Genomic DNA, 9,071 nt, shown 5'->3' on the forward strand with positions numbered 1-9,071 from the left:
ATGCAACAATTGACTATTGTGTTTTATTACACATAAGCACCACTAGGCATCACACAGGTGAAATGGAAACACAACAATGGGAATATCAAAATGATGTTTCCACTAAGAATAGTGAATTTTATATAACCCAAGATAATAAAAAAATATAAACGCTTGTACTTGATCAATTTAGCACCGCACAAGAACCATTCCTATACTTATCATCGGAAGATATTCGCAATACACAATTAGATGTGCTGTGAGGCTCCGATGTGAATTGTATATGGTAATTTCACCAAAATGGATCGCACTATACACGACACCACGGTACCAAACACTCGTTAAAATATTAATATTAAAATCTAAAACAGATCTATTCAATTATAACAAACAAGTAGGTGTGGTGGCAAATAAAATAACATGTGTAGTTGCCCCGTAATTGCATTAACGGGGTTATTTCACCATAGATAGACATTGAGATTGTCAGTAATTTGTTATTTCAAAATTTTGAAAGGCCACAAGTAGAGTTTTCCTGCAAAAAGCCAAAACGTCATTAATTTCTTCCCTATGAAAGTGTTAGGATTAGGAGTCCGTTCAGTATTATCTTATTTGTATATATCTTCTTATTCTTTCCTTATCATGAATAGTTCAGATAGGATAGGAAAGATATATTTGACACCCCGTAAACTTAGGAGTTCTAGTAGCCATAAGTTTAGGAGATTCGGTGGTTGTATTCATGTATATATATATATTTCAATACTCAATGAATAAAATACAGAAAAGTATACACCAGAAAAGATCTGGTTTTACATGGTATCAAAGCCACAAAATAAGAACAAGAGGTCTGCGTTCCAAGACCTCTGGAGATCAGTGGCGGCAGCAACGATTGTTAGGCGCTAGCAAAGGACAAGCTTTGCACTCCAGAATTTTGCGGGCTAACCTCTGGCCCTACTTCTTTCTTGGTTGATTCTTCTTCATTTGAGGCCTGCGGGGCATTTAATTGCAGAATTGGTGGTGCCTTGCTTAACATACACTGGTGAATCTCATCAATCAATTTCTGACGTTCTGGAGTTCCAAATCTGGGGTCTGCTTCACAAAATTTGATGGCTAATGCACGTCTTTCTTCCTTCTTGTAATCCAATGAGCCCAGTACACCATCTGGGTTGGTGGGCATGAATGCAGTCAATGCTACCAAAGCAGTTCTCACGCTCCAAGATGGCTGCCAATGCTCCGGATGATGACTGGATATGCTTAGACAAATCTTCGTTTGTGTTTCAAAACGACCATTAGGAGTTAACCACATAAATGCAGGAGGTTGGAATGGATATTCTGCTGGCAATTGGATCCGTTCGTGATAGATTCCTCCCTCGAACCCTGTGTCACGGGGACCTCTGATCGCGAACTGCCACTCAAATATATGGGAAGGGTTTGATTGCATCTCCTTCACCTCCTGAAGGATCCTCTTCACCGCTGGGTTCTTCAGGTTGTATTTCTCTTCCGCCATGGCGTAAGATAGAGCACACCCTTCGATTTGGCCGTGGAAGGGAGGACGACGGACGTCGGCGATAAAGCCTGTAACAAAGGGACTCGGGGCGCTTGAAGGTATTGCTATGTTCCTTTCCTCTGCTTTAGCTAGACGAACCCGACTTTCCTGTTGTAGCCCACCTCCTCCATGACGTCCAGTGGCAACAGACCCTTGGGCAGTGATATCTCCTCTAGAAGCTGTAGTGATTTCTTCTTGCAGAGAGCGTCTCCATGGTAGATCTCCGCCTTCTCTCTGTAATTCTCAATCACTTGACTCGCCATTGCTGTTGTCTGTGCTGGTCGCTAAGGCTTAGTTGGGGGCAGGTAAAAACAGAATTGACTGAAGAAGAAGAAAGCAAGAAAGGAATACGGGTCTGAGCCTGAACCCTTGGAACAGAAGTTCGGTCTCCTTCTACAGAAGTTCTGACCTTTGACTTCGGTCTTCTCTTGGACGGTTCTTCTTGTGCGAGTAACAGAGAACTCGGGTGTCCGTTCTCGAATGCACTGATTTTTGACAAGTCTCCAGCGAGTCAACGTTCTGCGACAGGTTTTAGGGAGATCCTGAGGTCGGTTCTTTGTCTCCTGTAGCACCGATCGTGGGCTTTCAGACACAATAGTCGGCATGAATGAAAACAGAGAAAAAGGAGCAGGGGTAGGAGGAAAAGGTCGTGGCGGCCAAGTCAAGGCCCATACAGCCAAAGCCTCTTCGCAAGGCAATGCGTCTCAAGGAGAATCAATTGATGCAGCCAAGACTGGGGTTAAATGGACTGAGTAGTGAACAGTGGAACATGCTACTCAACCTTTTGAACATACAGAAAGAGGGGAGTCAACGATTAAGTGGTAAGCAAAAATTGATAGAATGGATTGACAGGAAGCCTCAAGTCGATGAGAGACATAAAGAATGTCATTCCATGCTTTGTCGGGCTACCAGACGAGAAAGCGACAATAGCAGAGAAAGAAGGCACAGTTACACTAGACGATAATCTAAAACTGACTAGTGTTTTATATGTGCCTAGTTTGAATTGCAATTTACTTTCCGTATCGCAATTGATTGAGGAATCGAATTGTATTGTCTAGTTCACTAATAAATTCTGTGTGATACAGGACCGCACTACGAGGATGCTGATTGGAGCGGCTGAACAGCGAGAGGGACTCTATTATTTCCGGAGCATTGCATCAACAAGAGCAATGAAGACTACAGAAAGCAGGACGAATGGTGATATTTGGCATCAAAAGGTTAGGGCATCCTTATTATAGAATTGTTAAGTTGCTGCTTTTTATTAGTACTAAGAATAATAATGATGACAATATTAAGGGTTGTGATGCATGTTTTTGAGCTAAACAATGTCGAGAAGAGTTTGTTTCTAGTAATAATAAAGCATCCAACATTTTTTATTAATTCATTGTGATTTGTGGGATCCTTATAGAACTGCAGCTTCTTGTGGGGCTCATTATTTCTTGACCATATTAGACGATTTTTCTAGAGGCGTTTGGATTTATCTTCTGGGTGATAAGACGGAAGTGGGACGGGTTATTCGAAATTTTTTTTTCTATGGTTGAAAGGAATTTAACAAACTTCTGAAGGTGATCCGTACTGATAATGGGACTGGGTTTGTATACTTGGCTAGTTATTTTGCTGAAAGTGGTATTATTCATCAAACCACTTGTGTCGGGACCTCTCAACAAAACGGGAGGGTTGAACGCAAGCACCGCCACATACTCAATGTTGTCCGAGCTTTGCGCTTTCAAGCCAGCTTGCCTATTGTTTTTTTGGGGAATATGTCCTGATTGCATGTTATTTAATCAATCGGATACCGTTCATTCTGTTGAAGGGAAAGACTCCCTATGAAATGTTATTTGGGCGACCTCCTTCTTATGATAATGAGCGCGTTTTTGGTTGCTTACCATATGCACACAATCATGGACATGGAGGGGATAAATTTGTCAGTCGAAGCAGACGGTGTGTTTTGTTGGGTATCCTTTTGGAAAGAAAGGATCGAGCCTGTATGATTTAGAATCCAACATGTTCTTTGCATTAAGAGATGTTACATTTTTAGAGCATGACTTCCCGTATGCACACAGGGAAAATGCACAGCCGAACAAAGCACAATGCCAATTTAATTGTGGAATAGGTGGGACAGATGAGGTGTTGGTGCCATCCACTTATTTACCTGGACTAGCAAATGGCGAGATGGAGGTTAACCAGCGAGGTGAACTCGCTGAAGAAGGAACCCACGTAGACCCGAATGCAAATGCTGGTGAACCCATGCATTCTTGTGATGCCACCACAAAAAATGCAAGCGAAGACGATCCTGATGTCAGGGGGTGGCGATGTTGAGCAACAACAACACTCTGAATTTCAATAGCAGCACTCTGAATTTCATTTGGGGTGTGGGCATCGACAAAAACAACAGTCCACAATGTTGAGAGATTATGTGCTTCACACTACACAACGCTTGAGTCCCTTTCCGTGTCCCTTTGCAAGTTCACTCGGCCAATCACATTCAGCAGGTAGTCCTTATCCCACAGATAACTATGTGAACTGTAACAATTTTTCTTGTCGACATCATGCTTTCTTGGTAGCTATTACTGTAGGAGTTGAACCTACTTCTTTTGCTAATGCCGTAAAGGATGAAAAATGGAGGGATGCAATGCAAAAAGAAATACAAACACTTGAAAATAATCAGACATGGATTGTTGAATCTTTGCCATCCGGAAAATGAGACATAGGATGCAAATGGGTGTATCGAATCAAGTATAACGCTGATGGGACAGTGGAAAGATACAAAGCCAGTCTCATGATTTTTGGGAACAAGTAGGTTGAAGGAATTGATTATAATGAAACTTTTGCCCCAGTTGCAAAAATGGTTATTGTTCGTACTTTCCTTACAGTCGTAGTAGCTAGAAATTGAGAGCTTCATCAAATGGACGTACATAATGCATTCTTGCGTGGTGACCTTCATGAGGAAGTCTACATGCGAATGCCTCCTGGTTTTCAGTCAGATAAACTAGGTATGGTGTGTCGGTTGCAAAAATCTCTGTATGGCTTGAAACAAGCGCTGAGATGTTGGTTTGCTAAATTAACCGCAACCTTGAAGACATATGGGTTTCAGCAATCATGTTCAGATTACTCCCTCTTCACCTTTCGTCGAGACAGGGTGCATGTGCTTGTTCTCGTGTATGTGGACGACATTATCGTGTCAAGTAATGATCGTATGTCAATTCATGTCTTCAAGAAATATTTGAGTGACTGCTTCCATATGAAAGACTTGGGACCATTGAAATATTTTTTGGGCATTGAAGTTGCCCGAAACTCAACAGGAATCTTTTTGTCTCAACGTAAGTATGCTTTGGATATTATTTCTGAAGTTGGATTACTTGGTGCAAAACTTGCTCCTTTTCCTCTAGAGCTGAATCACAATCTCGCCTTGACAGATGGGCCTCTCTTATCTGATCATGAGCGATACAGGCGCTTGGTAGCAGGCTTATTTATCTTTCAGCAACTCGTCCAAAGTTGTCTTATTGTGTGCATGTTTTGTCCCAATTTATGCAACAACTGCAAGAAAGACATTGGGAGGCTGCATTGCGAGTGGTGCGCTACTTGAAAGGAAATCCCGGTCAAGGAATTCTCTTGCGTTCAAATTGTGACTTACATTTATATGCATGGTGCGATTTAGACTGAGCGAGCTGTCCTTTGTCCCGACGTTCTCTGTCTGGATGGTTTATTCTGCTTGGGAAATTGCCTATTTCCTGAAAAACTAAGAAGCAACACACTGTGGTTTGTTCTTCAGCGGAAGCAGAGTATCGTTCTATCGCCACGGCCGCGTGTAAATTAAAATGGCTAAAGGGATTGTTATTGGCTATTGGAGTTACACATTCAAACCCAATGCGATTATATTGCGATAGTCAGGCAGCCTTGCATATTGTAGCAAACCCAGTGTTTCATGAGCATACAAAATATATTGAAGTTGATTGCCATTTTGTACGTGATGAGATTCAAAATGGTTGCATTCGTCCTGCTTATGTGTCGACTACCGTTCAGCTGGCTGACATTTTTGCAAAGGCAATGGGTCACAGAGAATTTGAGTATTTTCTTCGCAAGTTGGGCATTCACAATCTGCATGCTCCAACTTGAGGGGGGTATTAGCATTAGGAGTCCGTTCCGTGTTATCTTATTTGTATATATCTTCTTATCCTTTCCTTATCATGAATAGTTTAGATAGGATAGGAAAGATATATTTGAGTCCCTGTAAACTTAGGAATTCTAATTACCATAAGCTTAGGAGGTTCGGTGGTTGTATTCATATATATATATATATATATATATATATATATATATATATATATATACTTAAATTCTCAATGAATAAAATACAGAAAAGTATACACCACTCGTTTTACAGAAAGGGGGAAATTTTGGTCCTCTCTGCTTGACACGTTTATTAATGCTTTAAGCATCGTTACTATTGCATTGAATTCATGGTCTAATGTGTTGAAAATCCATGAGCTGTGTAATCAAGAAATAAATAGAGACTGTTGACCATATCTTTTTTTTTGTACTTTTGCCTCCTGTTCGTGGTTGGTTTGGCTCTCCGTGGCCGTGGGGTATATGGTTAATTAATAATGGTAGATGGAGTGAATCCTTCTGTTTCTGTGGCTAAGGTTGTATTTCGTTGCTTGTATTGATGCAACAGTGCAAATTTTGATATATTTTTGTTTCAAATTTTAATTTATTTTATTTGATTGCAGTACAAATAAAATAAAATTAAGATATGAAACAGATTAAAGTAAAACCTAAAACAAAATTAAACAAGAATTTGTATTTCTTTTTATTTGCACTCCTATTCATTTATACTAGTACAAATAAAATTGCACTACAACCAAGTGAAGTTCATGAGGTCTAGAAGGTAGGTAGGGCCAATTACTTGCGATGCTCAAGTTGTGAGTCCGGTGTCCTCAGATAGAGTGAGATTTATTGCTTCTCCAACAGTCCATGATTCTTGCATCTCTGAGGTTGGTGGAGTTGGGGCAGGTGGCAAGTCTTGTTGCAATTGAGGAAGGGAAATAAAGTTTCTTGGAGTAGTGACTCTGGTACTTGGGGGTATAGACAAGATGAGAGATTGGTTATGAGCTAGCTAGAGAGTTAATGAATGAACCAAACACAAGCAGAACATCCAATTTCCCCACGAGTGGTGATGGTTTTGAATGGTCCTTTATTGATATATAGTTTAGAATATGATCTTCTTGGCTGCCGAAAATTGAAGAAAGGTAGTGGATCTATATGATGATGTGGTAGTGAAGCGTCAGAGCCGAGGGGTGGTATCCTAGCTCGGACCTTTAGTGGTTCGGTGGGTGTTTTGTTGTGGCTTGGACTATCTAGTCCGTTTTTTTTTTTTTTGAGCTCCTTTTATTGATTTTTCTTTGTTTAGCTTTTTCGAAGAAAATATCTATTCTATTATTAAAAATGGGAATGAGGTTTAGGTTCTTGACTTTTTTTATTAACTAAAATTTTGAATTTCGTCCTTTTTTATTATGATGCTAAGAAAAGGTTATTTGAACTACTGCTTTTATTAAATTCATTATTTTCTCCATCATTAAGTCCTATATTTCAATTATTAATTCTTATTCCCTTTCATTAAATCTTATATTTAAAGTATACTAATTAAATGAGATTTGTGGATTTTTTCTTGATTAAAACACCTATGCTTTTGAGTTTGATCCCTCTCCAACAGCATGTAATTTAATGTACTATTAATTTTTCACTTTATTTAATTCCCTTTTATTAAGGTGTTAACCATAAGGACAGAAAATTAGTTTAAATTATTATTACTTTTCATGTCATTCAATTCCTTTCTATTAAGTTTTTAATTTCCATTTTCTCTCCTTAGGTCCTTTATTAGAAGTATTAGTAATTGTTCACATGCTTTGCATGTGGCGATTTTTTATGATGATGATAGTAAATAATATGTTTTCAAATTGTCTACACTTTTTAATATTTCTATGTCTATAAAAGTTATTCTTGTTTTGTTTAATATGCTGAATATACGATATTAGAGATGCACCCAAATGTTTTCTACAAATTTATATATATCTTTTGCATATTTTTCTGTTTTTATATTTTCAAATTTTTTATTTAATTATGACTTCACAGGTTGACACATTTGACTTGAAAGGTATAATTGTGGATCTACTACAAATAGGAAAATAATTTGACTTTTGAGTTAGTTAATTTTAAAATTGTACTTTATCTTCATCATTAACAAAAGTTAAAAAAATCTTGTTTATTGTTTTAAATTTTAATATGATTAATATAAAATATAAGAGATGTTTCCAAATGTTTTCTATAGAGTTTATATGCTTTTTTTTTGTATTTTTATATTTTTCTTTTACTTTTTATTATTTTATTAGAAGATCAAGGGTTGATACATGACCCGAAAGCTTGAATTGTTGATCTGCCACCAAGAGAGCACTTTTATTTTTGGGTTGGTTTTAAAATTTATAATTTATTTCTAGCATCAAAAAAATTAGTGTGATAAATAATAGTTGTTTTTATTTATGTCATTTTTAGGCACACCTCTAATATTATATATTTATCGTACTAAAAAAATAGTATGATAAGAAGTAAATGATGTAAATGAAAAAATCAAATTAAAACTGACCTAGAAATGAAACCATTTTCCTATTCAAGTGGTGGGTCAATGGTTCAACCTTTTAGGTCAAATGGGTCAATCTTGATGTCATAATTAAATAACCAAAGTTTTAGAAAAGACAAAGCAAAAATAATTATTAAAAAATATTGAACTTTTATAGAAGACACTTGGTTTCATCTCTAATATTATGTATTCAACTTATTAAACAAAAATAAGTGTGATAGTGGAAAAAATTATTTTTCTATCTAATTGGTGGTCAATGGTCCATAAGGGAGCAAATTGGATAGGTTAACCCGAGTATGGACTGGCTCAACTCACAATTTTAGACAAGTTATCTTGGACTTTTGGTTGTTGGGTTGGGCCTACGCCTAGCCCAAGTTGCCCAAGCCTAACCTAACAATTGAGGCAGAGCTATGAGTTTTTCTTGGGAGGTGGGGGGCAAGAACTAATAAACATGGATTGCGGGGGTTAAAAGTTAATAAACATTCAGGGGGGGGGGGGCAAAAATATAAGTGGGATATAAATGGAGATTGTGGTAATTTTCAAGGCAAGGGGGGCGTGGCTCTCTCCACCGTCCCTGGCTCCTCTCCTATTGACAATATTCAAAATACATAAATACACATACATATACAGAAACATATTTATTTGCTTACATGCATACATATACATTTATGTCAAAAGTTAGCATGGTGTTGATTGACAAAATCAAGTTTAGATCCAATTTGAATGCAAGTTCGGCCTAGGTTATAGGTCAGGCCTACCAATATTGGGTCTGAATTGAGCTTAAACTCGGTTTAGCCTGTCCGACTTGCACCATAACAGTCCAATTGTTTGGATAAAATGGGTCAACCAATGATGCTATAATTAAACAATAGAAATTTAAAAATAGTACAAATACAAAAAATATATAGAAAATTG

The 9,071-nt window shown here is 37.8% G+C and overlaps 1 pseudogene across 1 annotated transcript; it reads right to left on the reverse strand.

Annotated features, from left to right (window-relative positions):
* Nucleotides 1-778: 778 nt before the first annotated feature.
* Nucleotides 779-1,483, reverse strand: LOC148877447 (ubiquitin-conjugating enzyme E2 32 pseudogene; annotated as a pseudogene). The gene has a single exon (XR_016101051.1). The product of XR_016101051.1 is annotated as a ubiquitin-conjugating enzyme E2 32 pseudogene (transcript).
* Between the last annotated feature and the right edge of the window lie 7,588 nt (nucleotides 1,484-9,071).

The sequence above is a fragment of the Nelumbo lutea genome, chromosome 1 (assembly GCF_056320005.1).
Source record: "Nelumbo lutea isolate HS-2025 chromosome 1, American lotus-T2T, whole genome shotgun sequence".
NCBI lineage: Eukaryota > Viridiplantae > Streptophyta > Magnoliopsida > Proteales > Nelumbonaceae > Nelumbo > Nelumbo lutea.